This window comes from Mauremys mutica, chromosome 2, assembly GCF_020497125.1.
Source record: "Mauremys mutica isolate MM-2020 ecotype Southern chromosome 2, ASM2049712v1, whole genome shotgun sequence".
Classification (NCBI taxonomy): domain Eukaryota; kingdom Metazoa; phylum Chordata; order Testudines; family Geoemydidae; genus Mauremys; species Mauremys mutica.
Genome location: NC_059073.1, coordinates 232,966,054 through 232,989,036, shown reverse-complemented (window position 1 = coordinate 232,989,036; position 22,983 = coordinate 232,966,054). Strand labels below are relative to the sequence as shown.

At 48.1% G+C, this 22,983-nt stretch overlaps 1 protein-coding gene across 3 annotated transcripts in view; it reads right to left on the bottom strand.

Annotated features, from left to right (window-relative positions):
- Positions 1–21,866, bottom strand: part of OSBPL3 (oxysterol binding protein like 3) — a 127,758-nt gene extending 105,892 nt beyond the window's left edge. Inside the window, exon 1 of one of the 3 annotated variants that reach the window (XM_045006192.1) lies at positions 21,710–21,866. The gene's annotated coding sequence lies outside the window, so the exon portion shown is untranslated. Of the gene's footprint in view, positions 1–20,502; positions 20,608–21,709 lie in introns of those variants that run through there. The other 2 variants (XM_045006195.1, XM_045006194.1) reach the window with 2 other exon arrangements.
- Between the last annotated feature and the right edge of the window lie 1,117 nt (positions 21,867–22,983).

Below are 22,983 nucleotides of genomic sequence, written 5' to 3'. Positions count from 1 at the left end.
GTGGACCAGCGGGAACGGGGGGAACGCGTATAGGAGGGGGCCCGTCCAGGGCATGAGGAACGCATCAGAGATGGAGTCCGGAGCCCGACCCTGGTACGAACAGAACCTGTGGCACTTCCTGTTGGTCCTGGAGGCAAACAGGTCTATTTGGGGAAATCCCCACCTCCGGAAGATGGTGTGAGCCACATCTGGGTGAAGGGACCACTCGTGGGAGGCGAAGGACCTGCTCAGACGGTCGGCCAGCGTGTTCTGCACTCCTGGTAGAAAGAAGGCTTCGAGGCGAATCGAGTGGGTCACGCACAGGTCCCATAGGAGCATCGCCTCCTTGCACAGCGGGGAGGATCGGGCCCCGCCCTGCTTGTTCAGATAGAACATGGCCGCCGTGTTGTCCGTGTACACCGCTACGCAGCGGTCCCGGAGGTGTGCTAGAAAGGTGAGACAAGCCAAGCGGATCGCTCTCAACTCCCGAACGTTGATGTGGAGGGAGAGTTCCTGGGCCGACCAGAGACCCTGGGTGTGCAGGTCTCCCATGTGGGCCCCCCATCCAAGCGCCGAAGCGTCTGTGGTCAGGGTGGCCGACGGGCGAGGGGGGCGGAACGGAACCCCTGCGCAGACCACCTCCGGATCCAGCCACCAGGTGAGCGTCCGGAGAGTGGGGTCCGAGACCGTGACCACCATATCTATAGGGTCGCGGTGGGGGCGGTACACTGACGTCAGCCACATCTGGAACGGACGAAGCCTCAGCCTCGCGTTCGCGGTCACAAAAGTGCACGCCGCCATGTGACCCAGCAGGCGGAGGCAGGACCGCACCGTCGTGGAAGGGAAGGCCTGCAGGGCCCGGATGAGCGAGACCATCGTCTCGTGGCGAGGACGAGGGAGGCAGGCTCTGGCGAGGTTGGAGTCCAGGACCGCTCCTATGAACTCCAGGCGCTGTGTCGGAACTAATTGGGACTTCTCGGCGTTGACGAGGAGGCCGAGAGACCGGAACAGGTGCAGTATCTCGGACACCTGGGCTGCCACCAACTCTTGAGCGCGACCCCGAATCAGCCAGTCGTCGAGATATGGGTACACGTGGATTCCGCGCCGACGGAGAGCTGCGGCCACGACCGCCATGCATTTGGTGAATACCCTCGGGGCAGTGGAGAGGCCGAAGGGTAACACCGCAAATTGGTAGTGGGTCTCGTCGACCATGAAGCGCAGGTAGCGTCTGTTGGGGGGGGGTAAATTGCCACATGAAAGTAAGCGTCCTTCATGTCGAGGGCGGCAAACCAGTCTCCCGGATCCAAGGAAGGGATAATGGTCCCCAAGGTTACCATCCGAAACTTGAGCTTGCGGAGGTACTTGTTCAGCTCCCGGAGGTCTAAGATGGGACGTAGACCGCCTTTCGCCTTGGGGATGAGGAAATATCTGGAGTAGAATCCCCTGCCCCGCCTGCAGAGAGGCACCTCCTCGATGGCACCCACGCTCAACAGAGACTGGATCTCCTGTAAGAGGACTTGCTCGTGAGAGGGGTCCCTGAAGAGGGACGGGGAAGGTGGGTGGGAGGGAGGGGGCGAAATAAACAGTAGGCGGTAGCCGTGCTGGACGGTGCTGAGGACCCAGCTGTCCGATGTTATAGCAGACCACGCCGGAAGGAAGCGGGAAAGACGATTCGAAAACAAAAGGGATGGATCCTGGGGGAAGAGTGGTGGGCCGTCCTCGGGCGTCCCATCAAAAGGCCGGCTTCTGCGCCTGCGGAGCCTTGGACGAGCCCTGAGCCTGGTTGCGCTGCCCCCCCGACGGTCTACGGCGGAAGGGGGCCGTGCGGCGATTGTTAAACGGCCGAGTCCTGGCGTGGTTGAAGGGCCGGTAGGGCTGCTGACGGAACGAACGCCTCTGCGTGGCTGGCGTGTGCATGCCCAGCGTCCGTATTGCGACCCTCCCGTCTTTTAGGGTCTGAATTCTGGCGTCCGTTTTTTCGGAAAAGAGGCCCTGCATGTCAAACGGAAGGTCCTGGAGGGTGTACTGGACCTCCGGTGGGAGGGTGGAAGACTGCAACCACGCAATGCGGCGCATCGTCACTCCGGATGCCACCGTTCTAGCCCCTGAGTCCGCTGCGTCCACGGCCGCTTTAATCAGGGTTCTGGAAGTTAACTTGCCCTCTTCCAGCAGCGCCGAGAACTCGGGGCGGGAGTCCTGAGGGGTCAGCTCCTTGAATTTCGCGAGGCACCCCAAGATATTAAACGCATATCTGGACAAGAGGGCCATCTGGTTAGCGATGCGGAGTTGGAGACCCCCCGCCGAATAAACCTTACGCCCCAATAAGTCCATGCGCCGGGCCTCCTTGGACTTCGTCACGGTCAACCTGCCGCTGCGCCGCTCGCGGTCATTGACTGACTGGACCACCAGCGAGTCTGGGGTGGGGTGTACGTACAGATATTCGTACCCCTTGGGCGGGACCGAATACTTTCTTTCCACGCCGCGCGCCGTGGGGGTGACGGAGGAAGGTGACTGCCAAATGGTGGTATTGTTTTTCTGGATGGTGCGGATAAACGGGAGCGCCACTCTGACGGGGGTCTCGTCTCCCACCACATCGGTAATAGGGTCCTCGACCTCTTGGACCTCGTCGATGGGCAAATTAATGGCTTTCGCCACCCTTCGGAGGAGGTCCTGGTGCGCCCTGAGGTCAATAGGCGGGGGCTCTGATGGCGACGCCCCTGCCACCGCCTCATCGGGAGAGGAGGACGAGGAGTGGCCCGGCAGCACCTCCTCTTGTTGCTGTTCCACCGCCTGGTGATCCGGTGGCAGTGAGTCCTGCCGTAACGGTGGATCGTGGGCATCGGCTTGAGTCGGTGGAGACGGGGGGGGGGGGTCTACTGATCGTGGCCACTGGCACCGACCGCACCGAGCCCGGCTGTCTGGGTGGCAGGGGAGGTGCCTGCTCATACTGCGCCCAGGGTACCCAATGCCCCCAATACTGGGGTCCATGGTCCGGTGGAAGTGACCCGGCTCTGAAGTCCACCGCACTGCCCTGAGGGGAGGCCACGGAGGGTTCCCTTGAAGGCCAGGGTGGAGCAGTGGCGGCGCCTGGGCGGGCATCGGGCGCCGGCGTGAGACGAGCCTCCGGTGCCGAAGGTCGGTGCCGGCTGTCTCGGGAGGCAAGTGGTGAGCGGGACCTCCGTTCCGCACGGTGCCGGGAGCTGGAGCGACGGCGGCGGGAGCTAGATCTCCGGTGCCGGGAAGGAGATCGACGGCGCCGGGAGGTCGACCTGCGGCGGCGGGAGCTCGACCGGCGGTGCCGGGAAACAGATCTTGATCTCGATCTGCGGCGCCTTGAACGGCTGCGGGAGCCCCGCTGATGTCCGCGGTGCCTGGACGCGGACCTGCTGCGGTGCCGGTGACTTCTCGACCGGGACCTGGAGTGCCGCCGGGAGTACGACCGGCCCCGCGATGGAGAGCGGTGCCGGGACTGCGACCGGTGCCGAGACGCTGAGAGGCGTCGCGATGTCGATCGCCGGCGGGATGGGGAGCGGTGCGGCGGTGACCGTCTCCGCGAGAGGGACCGGGATCGAGTCCGGATCCTGGAGCCGCGGTCGCCTCGGTTGCCCGGGGATGGAGGACGAATCATCGCAGGCTTGCCGAGGGACTTAAGTGTCCGCACCGTTGGTGCCGGCGGCTGATGGGACGGAGCCGACGTCAGGTCGATTAGCTCCCTCGCCGTCGCGAATGCCTCAGGCGTCGACGGGATCCTCAGCTCCTCCTCGGTGGGCACCGGGGAGCTGGGCGGTGCCGGACTCGACGGGCCTTGCGGCGCTGGAGTCAACGGCCCGGTGCACTTTGCGTGCACTGCCTCAGCCTGCACCATTTTCGTCGGAGGCGGCTGGGCTAACGGCTTCCGCTGCTGTTTTGCAGTGGCCGTCTTCGGCACCTTGTGCTTCCTCCCTGGGGAGAGGGAGCGGCGCCGGGTCTTCGGTGCCGGCTCGGTACCGGAGCGGCTCGGTGCTGCCGGTGCGCTGCTCGTGGAGGTAGGCTTCGGCGCCGATGGAGCCGGCGCCGGAGGTTGGAGCGCAGACTCCATCAGTAATTGTTTCAGCCGGGAGTCCCGCTCCTTCCTCGTACGAGGCTTAAAGGCCACACAAATCGGGCACTTATCTGGTCTATGCAACTCTCCAAGGCAGCGGAGGCAGGAGTCGTGCAGGTCGCTGACCGGCATGGGCCACTGGCAAGCCGCGCAGGGCTTGAATCCCGGTGCTCCGGGCATACGCCCGCACCGGGGCGGAAGAAGAGGGGTAAGCCCTCTAATTCCCTAACTACTAACACTATACACTATATATATATACACACACAACTATAACAAGAACTTAACTAATTACTAACACTATATACACTATAACTATGGAGAAAACACTAGGGTTGTGGAGGTAAGGGAGCACTCCACTGTTCCAACTGCCGTCACGGGCGGGAAGAAGGAACTGAGGAGCGGACGGGCCAGCTGGGGTATATAATGGGCGCCATAGCGGCGCCACTCCAGGGGGTGCCAGCCGGCCCGCCGGAGTTGCTAGGGTAAAAATGTTCCGGAGAGCCGTGCACGCGCGGCGCGCACACCTACAATGGAATGCATAGGAGCAATCACTCGAAGAAGAACCACTGGTTTAGGTGGACTTTGTTACCTCAATTTACTCTCTGAATAAGGAAATTATTACAAGCATCTAGGACAGTGACCTAGTAGTTTACTTAAAATATTTAAACAATTCCACAAAATAAGGCTCAGTATATAGTTCATGGGCTCTCTAGGCTTCTTCTACACCAGTGGTTCTCAACCGTAGCCCCATGTCGGCCCCCAGGCCTGGTGCTCTCCCCAGGGCAGAAGCCTTGAGCCCATGTGTGGAGTTGGAGGGCATGGGGAGCATTGCCACCCCAAACTGCAGTGCCTTACCCAGAGCAGGGCAGTCCTGGGAGCAGCTCCAGCCCTCTCCTCCTCTCCCCACCCCTGAGACCCTGCTCCCTGGCCAGGTCGGAGGCAAGAAGCCAGAGCTGGGCAATGCAGGGTAGCTGCTGCTCTGTCTGGTGCCATAGAGCGGGCAGCTGTAGCATTCCCCCGTCTCCTGCTGCTGCCCAGGGTTGTGGCTGATCCTCAGCTCCCAGCCTTCTTTGACTGCTCGGGCAGCTGGTAAGAGCCTCCCAGGAGGGAGGACTTGGCTCCAGGACCAGCAGAGCCCTTGGGAAACAGCAACCACAAGAGGGGACCCTCCCAGTACACAGTCCCTAGCTACCCCCTCTCTGCATCATGAGCTACCCTCCTGCCTGCACACAGCCCCTAGCAACCTTCTCCCTGAGGGATTTTCAAACTTTTTGAACTGTGCCCCCATACCCCACTTTGAGTTATAATTTTTGGTTGTGCCCCCCTCCACACACAACCCAGACAGGCTGGGTGGCCTGCTGAAGTGAGTCAGGAGTAGAGGTGGCACTCCCTCCGCGGACCCCAGCATGCAGAGCTGGCTTGAGCCCCTCTGTCCCCTGCTCCTCCCCCCCCTCCCATACCTATGCCTGAGGGCCCCTCCCAGCCTGGAGCACTGAGTCCCTGTTCCCCCGCCACGGGCCCTGGAGTTTTTGTAGCATGTTGGGGGAGCCTCAGAAAGAAGAAGGTTGAGAACCCCTGTTCTACACTGTAATTTCTTGTGTCATACTCTTACAAACTACTCTGTTTTGGCAGGAGCCATTCCTGTTTTAAAACCAGTCCCAGCCAAGGCTGAGTGGCCGTTACAGTGTATTTAAATGTATTTATTTTAAAATAATACACTGAACATCTATTATAAGTAAACAGACTTTTAAACAGTGTACCAATAATGCTGCTAAGGAGTGGATATGAGGCATGTGACCCAAGGGCTTTCCACTCTCCTCCCTGCCTTATATGCTCTGCTATCAGATATGAGCAGAGCAGCTAAGTAAGGAGTGGATGGAGAAGAGTCAGACAGTAGCATGAGAACCCAAGCACCTCACATCCTTCCCACATCTAGTACCAGAGTGGGAGCTTTAGACTCTTCCCACCCCAGTGGGTAACGAGATTGACAGACTTTGGGAGAGTAGGGGTGAAAGAGTACACACTGAGGAGGGAAACAGGTGGATCTCAGCAGAAGTAAAAGAAGAGTAGAGGCCTGCAAAACTGCAGATATCCGCTATCTATCCATGTGTAAGGGGACTGTTGCACCCTTACTGACATTCAGTGGGGGTGTTTTGGTTGGCTAGCTCCCAGCACTAAAAGGGGAGGGGTCAATGGGAAATCAGGACCCTGAGACTGATAGTCCCCAGAAACAATAGGGAGAGGCCAATGCTCCAGGTCAGCCTGATGGACAGGCTAATCAGGGAGTCAGGAGGCCGTGGGGGGGGGGTCCCCATCCTCCATGTGTCCTGGAACTGCCTAGGTCAGACAGAGTGGGGTCGAGCTAAGGAGAAAACAGGGGCCCAAGCTGAGCTGGGGAGCAGAGCCGTGCCAGATCCAGAGGGGCCAGAAAAGCAGGTCAGAGTTGGGAGCAGAGTCACAGAAGCAGCCCAGGGAGAGAGCAGATCCTGTGCTGGAAGCAGAGCTGCAGCCACAGAGCCAGGTGTGGTGGGCAATTGGGGCCAGCCAGGGGGGGACCTTGGGCAAAGGGCCCAGTGAAGAAAGACACCTCCATCCAAGGGTCCTTGCAGGCCAGACTGGGAGGGGAATCTTAACCCAACGGGGAGCTGTCACTGGGAAGAAGGGTTCCACCACCCAAAGCCCAGAGGTGTGTGGCCACCACCATTGCAAGTGTCCAACCTGTATCATCCCTGCAGCACAGCCTGGGCCTGAGAAGGAGACCTGGGACCTACAAGGAACAGACTGTGAAGTGCCCTGACGTCCAGAGACACTGTTTGTGATGTTCCCTGCCACAGAGCAGAGTGATGTGTTTTCCTTTAACCTTTCCCATTTTTCCTTATTCTTTTTAAAATTGTTAATTAAACAACTTATTAAACTATTTGCTTTAAACTGTATAAAATGATCAGTGGGTCAGGGAGGTGCCCAGTGCAGAGAGAGTACCCCGGAGTGGGGATAGCCTAGCCCCCATCCTAGGTGACCACAGCAGGGTTGGGGCTCGAGCCCCCCAGGAATCCTGGGCCCAGCCTTGTCAGAGTTACGAGGACTCTACCAGACAGGAGAGTGGAAAGGGAGGCCTCTGGGTAAAGGAAGTGGGAGTGAGGATTCAGATCCTTTCGCTAGCCCACTTCACCAGGGTAGTGCAGAAACCAGGAAAGTTCCCCACAATAGCGGGACCATTCCCCCGCTTACACATGGACCATATTTGCGGATTGCAGATCAGCTGCAGATACAAATTTTGTACCCACCAGGGCTCTAAAAATGAGGAACCCCCACCAGGTAAGAAGAAACTGATCTGCTGTCCTGCCTGTGAAGACACCAGAGAGGATTTATCTTCCTCCTCCAAGTTTGAGTCAGAGGGTGGGAAATGAATCTTACAAGTCCAAGCTCCGTAGGCTTTGATAAGCATCTGGAAATCTGGATGATTCCCAAGACTTTCTAGAAACCCCCCGCCCCCATTTTTTAACAACGTTAAAAATAACCTAAATTTCACCAGTAACCTTAAAAACCACCCTCCTGTAGCTGGCGGCTACTGATATTAAGCTTATTCAGAAAATTGTTCCTGAGGGAAAAAACAAACAAAAAAAAAGAAAAATTTTTATGTTTCCAGCAATAATACATACACATCCCAGAAGTTGTTCACTTTCCAGTTCCTTTTCTTAATATTCTTACAAGAATTCCTAAATTGTAGCAATAGCTGCTGAATGCCCCAGCAGCACCTATTACTATGTTTTGAGAACATTGTGGAAAATTTATAGGTCATTTTTAAGGAAAACTTTTACCATTGAATTGAATAGCTTGCATGTAGTTCAGAAAACACACACATTAAAACAGTCCCTCTAACTAGGTGTACAGTTATTTCCCTCCCTCCCTCCCCCTGCCAAAACATGTGTGTCTTGTTTGGTCCAAATCATCAACTAATTAATTCTACAGCCCTGTTCACATGCGTGGTCATAGCTACACCATGGTCATTACATCACTGCTCTAGAAGTCACATGAATTCCTTTCTTCCACTCCTTAATGGAACAGTTCGATACACTAGAAGGTCATATCCATATATTATCTTCTGTGCACCTCCTTACAGTCCATGTCTCTTGACAATAGACAGTTGGATGACCCCGATGTCCCTTGATTCATTGGTCACATGCTTTCCATACAGTCACTGGATATTTTCTGTCTTATAAATTTAGATTGTAAAGGCTCAAATCTAACTGCTGTTCTGTCCTAAAATTATTTTTATTTACAGTTCCATATTAGGGTTTTTTTTCCAACTCATCCATATTATAATTAGGGCTTGTTTTTTGGGGGAGTGGGTTATTAAAGATAAACCCTGAAAAATGAAATTAATGATTTTTGAGTTTTATGTAGATGTAAAAGAATTGGGGGCTTTCGGAGCTCATTGAATACACTAATGATTTATGTATATTATATACACATTACAGTAGTGCATATTGTAATGTGTAATCTTGTTGCAAGGTTCTCTAGTGTGCTTTAACGTACTATTGTTTCAAACAGCACTATGTTCAAGTGCACTAATGAACCTTTAGTGCACACCAGCAGGGTCTCCATGGACCAATCAATGCACATGTTAGTGTGCTTTAAAAAATAATAAATTACACCGCAGTAGTCCACAGTACTACTCTGTGTAGACAAACCCTTAGATACAAGTAACCATTTCCAGTGTTTATTGGATAAACACTGATTTCATTTTGCGTGTGTTTGTTTTGTGGGTGTTTTATCAGTTAAAACCAAAAATCAGAAGCCCTAATTGTAATACACATTTCTTTATATTCACTAGTATACCCTAGGGCAATTTTAGCACTGGCATCAGAGAAATACTTCATTTTCCCATCCATCACTAGCATAGTTTTTTAATCCCTGTCTCATGATTTGTATCTGTTGTCTATAACGTGCTCCCTAGTACCACACCCATTGTCATTTTCATGTTGTTGCTCCTGGAAGGGCTACATGCAAGAGCAGCTGAGGCATCCAGATAGTGGGAAAGAGAACCATACAGTTATCTAGATAGGCCAGAACACGTGAATGCTTGCAGAGAGGGAGGCAGAGCCGTGGGGGAGTGGAAAGAAGGCACTCAGTCAAGCAATATGAAAAGTACATTTTAACAGAAGACAACAGTTCTAAAAATATTCTATTTGCTCCCTTGCTCCTGCCTTCCCCATCTCCCTCATTTCAGGAATATCAGTCCAGAAATACAGAAGCTAATTAGGCCTGGTCTACACTAAAAAGGGGGTTCGAATTAGGGTACGCAAATTCAGCTATGTGAATAGCGTAGCTGAATTCGAAGTACCCTAATTCGAACTACTCACCCGTCCAGACGCGGCGGGGTCGAACTCCGCGGCTCCAAGGTCGACTCCGCCACCGCCGTTTGCAGTGGTGGAGTACTGGAGTCGACCGCGGCGCTTCCGGAGTTCGAACTATCGCGTCTAAATCAGACACGATAGTTCGAACTCCGAGAAGTCAAACTCACCGCGTCGACCCGGACGGTAAGTGTAGACTAGCCCTTAATCTCTAGCTATGTAGGCACACAAGTGAAGCAGCATAGTGCTCAGCATATGCCCATATGTTCCCTCCTACAGTTCAGAGACATTGTCTCATAGTTGGGCAAGTGGCAACAAGTTTGGCCACTGTTGAGCAATGACACTAGGATAGAAATTCCCTTCAGAGTTCAACCTTAGCGATAAGGTCAGCAGATAACAGACTGCGCTAAAACAGCATTATATCCTTGCCAACATGCAAGAGACAAGTAGAAAAGCTTTCAGCCAAAGCCCTAAAGAAATAGGCATTCCATTCTGCAGTAAGTTGAGAATAATGCATATGGAATTGCTATTCAGATTAAACTACTGTTTAATCGTTCATCTTGAGAGTACCAAAGGTAAACATTTGTCTGTATTAAACAAAGGACTGTTTTATGCTACCCCTATAATCTAATCATAGGAAAACAAATAATGCAAGGTATGGTTGGTAACATAATATGAATGGCCATTATTGTAGTGATGTTATATCACAGTTACCAAGGCTGTGAGGTGGAATCATTAGTTAAGAATCTTCACAGAACATCTTCCATCACAGACACACTTGATCCTTCTCGTAGCTCTGCAGTGGAGAGTACCTGTTGTCTCGGGCAAGTGTCATAATACTTCCAAAGATGAGAAAATTCAACTCATGATGACATCAGGATATCAACAATACCTTACAATTCAACTGCAATGAAACATTAATGAGGCTGTTTGAAAATAAAAAGATGGCTGAACCCACAGCTAGATCTTAAATAGGAAGTTGTACTGCTTTCCAGTTACAGCTAATCAAGCTAATCAACTCAGACCGAAAGCAGCTTTTGTAAAGCCTGACTGACATTTTTTTGATGCAGAAGAAGACATTAAATGATGCCCTAATACTTGAAATTTGATCTTTTAAAAGAGAAAATCATCAATAAGTGTTCTTCAGTGCACTAGGAGTTACATACAGAAGTCATGGTAGCAGGCAACCAGCGTGTACAAGTTACTGTTATTTAGTACAGGGGGAAATGTTTCACACATTTCCCTTATCAACATACTGTATTCCGCAAAAGAAAAGTGACTGCTACTAGATTTTTTTATTTTCAAGAAGTTTCATGCGAGGGTGCAATCCTAGCACCACTAAAATCAAAGGGAGTTTTGCCATACATGAATGACTTCAACGGAGCCAGGATTTCAAGGTGTCATTCAAAGTATTACAATATATAGAAATGTTAGCTGTGAAATGCCGTGAACACACCGGCACAGATATCACACATGTAAAATCCTAACGCCTTATCTAGGAGTCTGAAATTAAGTTATGTTTATTCAGTATATTTGTAAAGAGAGAAAAATCAGATTAAACGCTCGAACTACAGTAGTGCAAGCTCATAACTTACAATAAAATATTTTTGGTTAAAAAAATAAAGCGGATTCCACTGAAACAGACTTGTCATCAATTAGTGCAGGGATATACTGTACTATAGTGACTTGTGCAAAATTATAGTTCCCTCCCCTGTCCCTATGCTTTCCCTCCCACTTATGGTGTTCCTTACTCTCACATTGCCAGTGGGAGTCTGACATGTGATTGTTTGTGCTCAGTGATTTATGAAGGTTATTTGTAATGAGGAATATTTTTCTTTAAAAATAAATAAAAAATACTTTGCAGACAAGATACATTGGTCTGATTGGGGGTAGGGGAGGGTAGAGCTGTAGCAGAGCTCTGAGGCTGCACATCTGTGTCTGGTGAGGACAAATGTGTGGGTTTGGAATTTCAACAGCTCTGGTGGTACCAGAGGAACTTCAAACGTCTATCTGTGAGTACAGTCAGTGCGCCACCAGCGAAAGTGGAGTAGATTGTCAGCAGCACAGTGCCTTCCCTGCTTCCTGTCTGGAAGCATTGGTATACCCTGGTTCAAGAAGCCATCACTTGATGCTGAACAGTTCTCTAACTGTTGCACTATTTCAAACCTTCAGTTTATAGGTAAGATTGAGAATGTTGTGGCAAAGCAGCTCCAGTCTCCATATCTTGAGTTCCCAAGTCTCTAAACTCAACCAGACTCGTTAAAACTCCGTCAAAATCAGGTTTCGGCTAGATGTGGTACTGAAACTGCACTGGTTTGGTTGGTTGGTGATCTCCTTTTAGGGCTGGCAGACGATGAGGTGTCCATGTTAATTATTGATTTATCTGTCCGTTGCCTCGGATACCATTTACCAACAGTATTCCTGACCTGCCAATGGATCATAGCAAGGGTAAATTATGTTGCTTTTTTGAGCTTCTAGAACAGTTTCCTGAAGGCAGGAACCCTTCACAACCTGCCATAAGAGCACAGCCTTTACACTATGTAAAATCCAAGCTCATCTCCTTCCTGGAGCTTGGCCTTATCAATCAAGAAATCAACAAGTAACTTTCAGCTCAAAATTTTCTTCTCAGACTTGGACATTCCTAGTGTTCTCTAGTAGGTCTGGTCTGCCCACAGCTTGATCTACCCTTCCCTTAGAGAGTCACATCAACCTCTCGGATATCTAAGTAGGGTAATAAGGGACCTGCAGCAGTAAACCAGCAAAACCCCCTTCACAGTTTTCTACAAGGATCAATATCTGGTTTCAGGCAAACACCCCCCGCTACCCTGCCACTATCTACAGCTGTACCCAGGGCATGCACTCTGGTTTCTTCCTCCCTGTGCAGTCCAGCTTCTATATTTATTTAGATTGAAATACTAATTACGTATAAGGATGCCTCAAGCCTTGTAACACAATAAAATCTCAGTAGCACTAAAAATAAGTCATTTCAAGGAGGAACTCAGCCAGCCAGCCACCTACAATAAAATCCTTCCATCTTTCTGGGAAGAATAGTCTCAGGGGCCTGATTCACATTTACAGGAAGGCCCTGGTAGAAAAAAAATACATTTACATTCACTCTATGGCTTCTTTACACTGCCAAAACAGTGTAAAAGGGCTTTGGGGTAAATGAGAATCTAGTCCCATCTGTGCAACAGACAAGTGATGGGGAAGCAGAAGATAAAATACACAGCACTTTAAAAAGCCTTTGATTATTAAACAAGCTTTTTTGTAGTAAGATATGAGCCTCCTGCTTTTCTTGCTATTCTCAAGCCTTTGCAACATAATGGCTCACAGGACGTTTCATTCAGGAAGCTAACAGGGAAGAGAAGACAGAGGGAAAGGAAACTCACAAAGGTTCCCACTTCATGGGAATGACATGGGATGTGTACACAAGCACAGATGAGTGGAGTCTCATGCATACACGTGGTTACACTTGTGGCTGACGTGATGTTAGAGAGTCTGTGTTTGCATATGGGTGCCTCTACTGTTTGAGCAGAAACGTGTACAAATGTACGTCAAGGGAGAAGCGACAGTGTGGGCGTGCTTTGTGTGGGGTTTGTGGTAGGGCTCGCATGACGGAAAGCATATAATTAGCTATAACATCCTGGAACTTAACACAACTCTACCAGCAATTAAACAAATAGAAGCAAAAAAAAAAAAAAGAGAAAAGAAAAGAAAAAGGTAATTTTAATTTTTTTTTTGAAGTGACAGAACAGATTGAGGTCAGACCACCACCACATTTATAGAAATTGGGATGAGGAAAAGCTCCAGAACAATGGGAAAACTGCATTATAATAAATCACCAAAGAAAGGTGATCTATGCAATTGCAACAACTGGCAAAGCATAACCGTCCTTTCGGGTGACAGGTAACATTTTCTGGAGTATCATAAGCAGAATAGCAAGTAGGTGAGACAAAGCTAAGGGATGATCAGGCTGGATTTCAACCTAGAAGATCATGTGTTGACCAGATTTTCACCCTAAGAACAATCATTGAAGAGGGCATTGAATGGCAAAAACGACACCAACTTCATAGATTTCAGGAGAACGTTCCACAGCCTCCATCAGGATTCACTCTGCAACATCTTGCAGTGTTACGGTATGTCAACAAAACCCAACACCACCATCTAGGCCTTATAAGAGCATGTGACATGTTGATAAACAAAATTGAGCGAATGGTTTAAAATAAACACTGGTATCAGAGATGCTCTCTCTCACCTCTACTGTCAATAGCAAAATCATACTTCATTGATTTTGCAAAAAGCGTAGACAGATGCAACAGTCTTTGAATAGCTCAACAACAGCCCACTAGAAGATCTAGATTTTACTGATTATGTAGGTCTTATAAGTGAGAGCTTAGTGAGCATGCATGAAGAGACCCAAAGATAGTCCACCACTGCAAAAGAAAAGGAGAAAGACAGGGTTAATGATCAGATGATCAGTTATGCTAAAAGAAATCTAATAAACTCAGCAACTCACTACTCAAACATTATGTCAGAAGACAAAGGAATACAAGAGGCAAGTCCATTCAACACCTTGGCAGTAATGGACAAGCTAATAGGGATGTCAACAAAGAATAGGGTGACCAGATAGCAAATGTAAAAAATTGGGAAGGGGGTAATTGTTGCCTATATAAGACAAAGCCCCTAATATAGAGACAACTGGCCACCCTAAGAAGGGAACAGTATCACAAATTGGCAAGGCAGCAGCAGCATTCACCAGCTGAAACAAGATTTGGTGACCAAAAATCTACAGCTTAAAGATTAAACTAGAAATCTCAACTCAAAATGTTATTTCCATCTTAACACATGGATGTGAAAACTGGAAATCTCCTGAAAGTAAAGACTGTTGTCTAAATACCTTCAAAAGCAAATATCTTAGAAAAATGCTACATATTACATGGAGTTAAATGTATAACAAATGCTGAGATTCAGAGAGTTCAACAAACCTTCTCTCTAAAGTTATCCACAAAAAAAAGAAAAAATCTCGGATATGTTAAGAATTAAACCAGTGTCTGCCATGACAGGCATGCCATTGGGCAGCTAGAGGAACACAGAAAAGGATCTGACTGAAAACTGTATTCGGAGAGGGAAAACATATGGGACTTAACACAGAGGACATGCAAAGATCTGCCCAGGATAGACAGGGACAGCAGAACCTTGTTTGTGCCCAAAGCAACATCTGAGGGGAGGGGGAGAGAGATTCAATTTAAACTGATACTACATGTGACTTTTTTGCCTTTTAATCATCATCATGCATTCCTTCCTATGTCTAACAAATGCTACTGTTGAGCCATTCTTGAAAGCACAAGGATCTTGAGACAATAATGAAATGAGTGAACATGACATTTACTTTGAAATCCAGAAATTCACAATGGGGCTAGCTACTCTATTTCAAGTGATACCTTAGATCTCAATGAAAGTTAGCTTCCAAACATATTCTAGTTTCCATCTGTCCACACCACAGCTATACAAGATTTGATGGGAATATGAATTTCTTTAGAAATTACATAGGATTGCGTAGTAGGGGTTTTGTAGCTAAGGACTGAAGAACATTAGCAGAATTGCACAGTAAAGCTTGCACAGTACAGTACCTGCAATACTAAAATTGGATCAAGTCACTAGCTCTTTACTTTCATTATTAGTATTGTGGTAACACTCGGAAGTTGCAAGAAGTGTAGCATTGACTCATGTCTCAATCTTAAGTACATCACAAGAGACTTTATTTATGTATATAAATTAAATAAATGAGAGAGAGAGAGATGAGCAGCTTCAAGAACTCTGCAAGAATAGCCGACTAAGAACTGAAGCCGAATGAGTAGGAGTTAAGGAAATGCAGCATCTCTCAGGATCAGGCCAACAGTAAGAGACATATTTTCTGTTCTGTCCAGATATTTATACCACACTCATCACCATAATATCCAGGTTCTTTTACTTGTGTTGATCTGTATGTCAGTCTAGGTGCTCAAGGTTAATTTAACCAAATTTCTCTCAGGTTATTTCTATATTAACACACACTCTTCCTCCACTCCCAGAGAAGCTATTGTTTCATTATTTTAGCTTCCTCTTTACTTCCAAGTACCTCTGTGGTGTGTTGGGATTTAAATGCCTCCTCCACAAATGATTAGCTACACAAGTCTAAATCCACACAACCTGAAGAATGTACCTCTTCCAAATACCAGTAGGGGTTGATTATATACCCACACACTTTCAGCCAGTTGTATATGTAACTGACTGAAAGAGCCAAACCAGCTAAGTTTTGGTCTGGTAACATTTTGTAAGAGACAAAATCAGTTCCAATGCCAAGTTACAGACTCACTGAAGCTAGATATAGAAGAGACCTCATTTCTTTGTCAATGCAGGATTGTTCTCTGTGGTCAAGGTCCTGTGAACTCCATATCACACTGGCCCTAGATTCTGTGCCACTCTGGTCAACAGATTGGAACTTTTGTAGCTTCATTTATATTAAAAAGCAGCTAAGTATTTTGTTGATTTACATATGAAACAATTAGTACTGTAGCCCCAAGTTATTTTTATATTACATTTAACATATTTTACAAGCTATCGCCAATCTTTAATTTTCCACAATCACAAAAATATATTGCACAACATACAACTGCATCCTAGAATCTGTCAGGAGGAGCTGAAGCTTTTGGCAGGTGCATAGGAGACAGCTTGAGTTCTTGGTACCTGAGAAAGCATGAGAAGCAGCATGGAACTCTGGGATAAGTACATTAATAGGAAACTAAAATGATCAACATTGAAATAGTTAAGTGACATTCAATTTGTCCTCTTTAGGTTTCAGAGTTAACACCGCTTTGAAATGCATTGTGCATTTCACATTTCTGAGCTACCATTTCATGCTATCTGCAAATTACAGAAGATGACAAATTAAAGCATGAACAAAATGTGATAAATTAAAAAGTTTTCTTTGCAACAATATTTTTAAAAAATGAACGCTTATATTACAGAGCACAATCTGTGATACAGGCATGGATTCTGGGTCTCTCACAACAGAATATGTGCTACTGTTTTATGCAATCTAATTCTGCATTAATCACATGACGGGCCACCTTCCCTAAAGCCCTGAATAAAGAAGGTTTATGAATAGAAAATAGGATCTAATTACGCTAACAGTCCATACAGCAAAACACTAATTCTACATATGACTATACTGCAGTGTTTCCAGGCCTTTAGCACTAACATGTTCACTAACATCAGATCCTAATACCACTGAAACCATGGCAAAAGTTTACTTCACCTGGGGCCACTGAAGCCAGTGGAAAGAAGCCTCTTTAAGAGAAAAGCTAGCCATAATTGTATAACCTACTGCAGCCATATTCTTCATAGCATTCCTTTGAACTGAACACCACAGCAAGCTGAAATTTAGCTAAAAGGTTAATTGCTACAAACCAACAGAAACCTTGATACTCAAAACACTAATTAATATATAAACTGCTAACAACACTGTAGCAACTGAGAAGTCATTTTTTACCATTAGAATCCATGAAACCTAAGCGTACCAGAATAATGCAACCTTTCATCTGTTCTCTAGATAGTATGCAACAAAAGTACATATAATACAGCAAATGTATGCAGGGGAGGCCCAATGCGGAATAAAATGTTTCAACTCATGTGCTTTTAGCTACTCAAGCTCTAGTGAGACGACAAATATCAAATACCTAGCATTTATATATAGTGTTTGCATTTGCAAAGTGCACCACAAAACTATGTTAATCATTGTACTAAATAAACCCCACCTCAAGTCTCACCAGTGTTTCCTGTCTTTGGTAAGTAAGCTCATAATTCTCAGCTGTGACTTCCCTGATTCTGCACCAGCCCCTAGTATGGACACGCACCACTAAGTCATAGTTTATTCCGTGAGTACACCCACCTTCCCTGTGGAGTAATGTGTGACATCGGCAGACCCGGTGCCAGCTCATGCCAAGGCCCCCAGGCCTCACTGAACACTGACAAATGCATAGCTAGAAACTAGTCTGGCTTATCAGCATATTAGCATTGTTAGAATTGATGTTAAGTTGATAAGAATGTGTTTAGTGTTATAGGACACCGCATTATTGATCTCACTTATAACCTTGGTAGCCCATGGTATAAGGTTATATTGAGTGTTTGCATTGTAAACCTCAGTAACTGTGGAACTCAAACAGGAGAGAAGCCTTCTCTAATGCAAATGCTGGCTTCCTCCAGAAGACTTTAGACCCTGGCCAACAAGAAGGCCTTTGAAACCAAATGAGCCAATGTGAGGGTCAAAGAACAAAGACTTTGTTAATTGCATTCTTCAGCCCCTCAGGAAGAGACCTGCTCATGAACTCATCACATCAGCTTGGACTATGGGGAGAAATGGATAAAAATCTCTGACAAGGAGAAACTGGGTTCTTTTTGTCTACACTGCAGTTAGACACCTGCAGCTGGCTCACGCCATCTGACTCAGACTAAGGGGCTGTTTAATTGCAGTGTAGATATGCAGGCTTGGGCTGCAGCCTGAGCTCTGGGACCCTCCCACCTTGCAAGGTCCCACAGCCTGGGCTCCAGCCTGAGCCCAAATGTCTACATCATAAACAAACAGCCCAAGTCAGCTGGCACAGGCCAGTCACAGGTGTCTAATTGCAGTGTAGACATATCCTAAAGGGGCAAGAATTACTAAGCATAAGAACCACCCCCACCTTCCCCAGTTTAGTGCTAGAGGACATATGGAGTTTGATTATTAAAGAAGTTTCTATTATCTTTTGGAATCTAAGATTGTAACTCATTTGTGTGTGTATATGTCACCTGCTTTAACCTTGTAAAGCACTCATTTCTTTTCTCAGTTAATAAATCTTTAGTTAATTACAGGATTGGCTACAACAGTTGCCTTTGGTGAGAGATCTGAGTGCGCAACTGACCTGGGGTAAGTGACTCATCCTTTGGGACTCAGAGTAACCTGAATATTGTTGTGATTTTTGGTGCAAGGGATCAGCTAGGACACAGGCAGGCTTGCCTGAGTGGCAAGATGGACTGAATTGCCCCAGGGGCCTGTCTGTGACTCCATGGTGAGGCTGTGATAGGGCTTGTGGAGTTTACTCTTGCTACTTGGTTGGTGAAATCTAATTGCAGAACATTAACCACTTCATTTAACAAGAACTACATTAATTTATTTCCTATTCTAGTAAGAACTTTAAAAAAAATTAAAGTGTATTTGTTAATGATTGTTACATTTTTCAACCAGGAGATGGTCCTAATAATTACATTAAAGCTCATGGAAATTAGAATTGTGGTTTCCTGTTTGCCTGAGTATTTCTTATACTTTAAATACTGAATCACACCTACATGCTCTTCTGAAATTCAGTAGCATCAAAATTACATTATAAAATCTGTGGTTAATCAATGAAAAGATGAAACAAATATAAACAGCCCCCCACATCCCTTCATCTCAAGAAAGCCGAGGCTGAACAGCACTCACACAATCATTAAGGGAATGGGGGGAAAACAAGGAAGCCGGACACATGACCTCCCAAGGAAGAGATGGATGTAGTTAAATAGCCTCTCTTATACCCATTCCAAATGGTGCACAATATTAAACTACTGGAAATCAGCAAGTGAGAGCTGAGAGTACCAGATGGATTTCATGCAGTAGAATACTTAAATGCTCATTTACTAATTTGGACTCAGTCCTGATGGAAATTACACTGGCTTGGAAATTGTACTGAAGTGATTGGATTTAATTAATCTATTTTCTTTAGAGGTGGACAGGAGAGAAGAGAAATCATGTCAACCTTGTTTTATACTACTAAAAAGAGAATCACAGAATTAGCTGAGAGTGAGGTACTTGCAAATATCCTCAAGATCTCTGAAGTTACATTTAGCAGCCAGCTGGCTTCCAGTTATATTTTCCAAAGCACACAGCAAGATGGAAAATCTGCAGTGGCTCCCTGCTGAATGACTCCTGGGGAATTCACCTCTCAACCCTGAAGACTTAGTAATTGATACAGGATTATGTTTTAGAAACAGATGCTTAATACTGTATATCAATTAATCTAGAATTAGGTCTATTTCAATGCCAAAGAAAACACTATGAATCCACCAAATAATGAAAATCTTGAATGGTGCACAATTCAAAGCAGGTCACTTTTTTTTAAATTGTGTAATCAAAACAAAATAAATACTCTGTACTGTAACAGCACATTTAAGGATCTCAATGGATTTCAAGAGATGACTAAACTGATACATAAATCCTATTTCTTTTTAAAACACTTTAGTAGAGGGGACAGAATATACATAGACTGACATGGTAATGTGTTTTGTTTATAGCACAAGTCAAGATTCCCTATACATTAGAGGAAGAAAGGAACTATTCTACCCTATTGGCTGTATTTCACAAGAGGGAACAGTATCTAAACCTTATTCAGACATTTGCACTGAAACTTACAGGAAAGCGGATAGGTCTCGCAATGCAGCGACATGAAGGCTGAGCATAAGTAGCTCACCCCCAGGCCAGTTATTTTCTCCCAAGTCTCCAGCTAACCTTAATTCCCAACAGCCTCACACTGAAAAGTGTGTGTGTGTGTGTGTGTTTTTAAAAGCCACTTTGTTGTTACAAAGTTTTCTTGGTGCCTCTTCAATTTCGCAATGGGCTGGTACGGGACACCTCAGAAGGCACAGTTCCTCTTTTCCCAATAAGCCAAGTGAGCGCCTCAGCTTGAGGGCAAAGGAGAGCACGGAGCAAGAGGGAAATCTAACCAGACCCACTTACCTGTACCGTACGACTGATCCCCCGCACGTTGTGCTCCTCGGGAGTTAGCAGCAGCAGCATCCCAAGCCCCTTGGAAGCCCCCCGGTTCACATCCCCGGGGGAAGATGCAACAAGCCCCCCCCCCAGGAAGACCCGCCCCCCAGGGGCAGCAATGCACCCACCAACCGGCTGGGGAGGGGAACAAGGTCCCTTCATTCCCAGGGCGCCGAGCCCCACGGGCAGGCAGGGGCCGGGGGTGCCAAACCCCGGCCGGGTGCCTGACCTGCCGCAGGGTCACAGCTGGGTGGGAGTCGGGCACCTACCTGAGCGCTTGCCCGCAGGCGGCGGCAGCAGCGACGCCCTGGGCAGATACAAGCAGCTCAGCCCTTCTCCCCAAACGGCCGCTACAGGCGCCAGCAAAAAAAAGGAGGTGGGCGGGGGATAGCAACCAGAATCATAAACTCAGCGGCTCCACCTGGGTGCCTGCTGGAGCGGGGAGTAGAGGGACCGGCTCTTCGGGTCTCTCGACTCCAAGGGAGGTTCCAGAGCGGGCGGGCTTCATCTCATTGATTGACAGCTGGACTGACCAAAGAGAACCTCTACTCTGGGCTAAGCAAAGCAGGCGCTAGCCCCCGCCTTCCCGGCCGGTCTGAGAAGGGCGGGTGTTTCCATGATGTCAGCGAGAGGCGCCTCTCGGACAGGTGGAGAGAGAAGACGGGGTGCGGGCGGGCAATACCCTGCTGCCAGCAGCGTGGGGAGCTGTCACTCAGGCGGGCAGCTGGAGGGCCGGGCGCTTTACAGTGGAAACAAGGGCGGCTGGGTCAGCTCCACCGGCAGCACAGCAGAGGCAGGTGCTCGGCAGGGTGCTGGATCAGTTTATACACTGGGGCTGCTGAGAGCCATTGAACCAAACTGTATAGAATAGAAACCTCTTCAGGCCAGGGGTGTGGCAGCACCCCTCATTCCAGCACCTACGGTGCTCAGCACCCAGCTGGCTGGCTCTGGGGCCCCTAGCAGCCGGGCGCTGAAGGCTGCAGAGCCTGGATTTCAATGGACCAAATTGATTCCGAACTCGCTCTGTTGCACCTTTGTCGGAGCCAAGAGACGGGGGTTTCCACAACTGGCCGGAGCACGCCTGCTGCCCATGGGGTAACAGGCAGAGCTGAGCACCCCTGGCACGGGTGTGGTGCCCTTCCTCCCGTGCAGCACCCGTGCCCCCAGCAGGCGGTGCACGCGCGGAGACGGGGCTCTCCCCGGACGGCGCTTACAAGAAGTGTCACGCGAGCTGTCAGGGCTCCGCTCCCACCCACGGAGCAGCTGCAGACAGGACCCGGCTGTCCAGACGCTGCCAGGCAGCTCCACTTACAAACACGCCCTGGAACGTTCAAACTACACCAGGAAGGTCCGTGCGCTGAACTACCCATGTCCGTTCACACGTGCAAGGATCGCACCCCCGCCTTACTGCACACACCAAGTACAATGCCGAGATAGAAAAGCAGAGCAACGTAGGGGAAGGAGTCAAGATTATACCTTAATTCTTAAAAGGAGGGAGGAATGGTCCCCAGCTCCTGTTAAACTGTTTCAGGCATAGAGCTAACTTCTGTCTGCCGTTCTCTGAACAGGCTCCGTCCTTGCCCATGCTGTGGTTTCGCTCGATGCACTAACAAAGGACAGCCTTAGCCAGTCCCTCCTACGCTGGGGCGGCTGCCGCTACTGGCTGCTCGGAAGGAGGAGGAGGAGTTGTTTGCAGATTGCATTTTTTTAGTCATCGCATTAAATACTTGGCGTCGTTAGTGACAGGCCATAAATATTCCATCATCATGTTGGATGCTAAGGTTAAGATCTGCTCCGTCAACTTACAGATTCAGAACTGCTGGGGCAACAAGGAATCTGAGCTGTATGGCTCTGAAATCCGAGTTGTATGACTCTCCCTAAAAGGCATTAGACTCAATTAAGAACAAATCCAACCTCCCCCGCACCGAAAAAAGCCATTAACACTCTAAAATTAACATGCTTGTCTGAGTTGTATTGAAAAGGAAGCAATCCGAATCACTAATGAGATTTTTTTTTTTTGCTTCAAAGATGGTTAGAAGTGCTAAGCTGATTCTATGTACTCTTTAATGTGTGCTCCAAATCTTTCCAAAATTGTTAGCTCAAGGCTTCTAGGGATGTAGGCAGGTGTGTGCCATGGCACACAATTTTTATTTTCAAAGTACTTGCTACGCCCTTGCGTACTCAGCTTTCTTTGACCAAGAAATCAGATACTTTCAATTTATGTTCTGAGCTTTGTATTTTCCTTAACTGGGATGATTGTGGTAAGTGGACAAAGTTCCTGCTCATATGTGCCACTATACAGGGTTCCAGGGCTGCATGTGGGGGAGAGCAAAAGACCACTTTGCCCCAAGGTCACCCCGTTTGAGAGGAGCCCACTGGCATTGTGATGTGGCGCATGGTGGTCATGATGCCACTCACTCAAATTTGGACCTGCCCTCCTCTGTCATGAGGAGGAGCAGCTGGGCCAAACACAAGTGGCCCTGTATGCCAGGTCGCACCACCCAGAGCTGGGCCCAACCCCACAGGACAGGGGCACACACTATGGGGTGAGTGAGTGGCAGGCTTGGTCTCCAAGCCCCTCAGTGGTAATTTTTTTTGGAAGGGTGTGGGTGGGCTCAGTTTCAGATTTTGCCTGGGGCCCTCAAACACGTCTGTGCAGCCCAACAGGGTTCAGTGCCATGATGTTAGGGAAGAGTAAAGGCAGGCTGACAAAATGGGCTTAATGTGCCCCAACATAGTGTTGTTTAAGT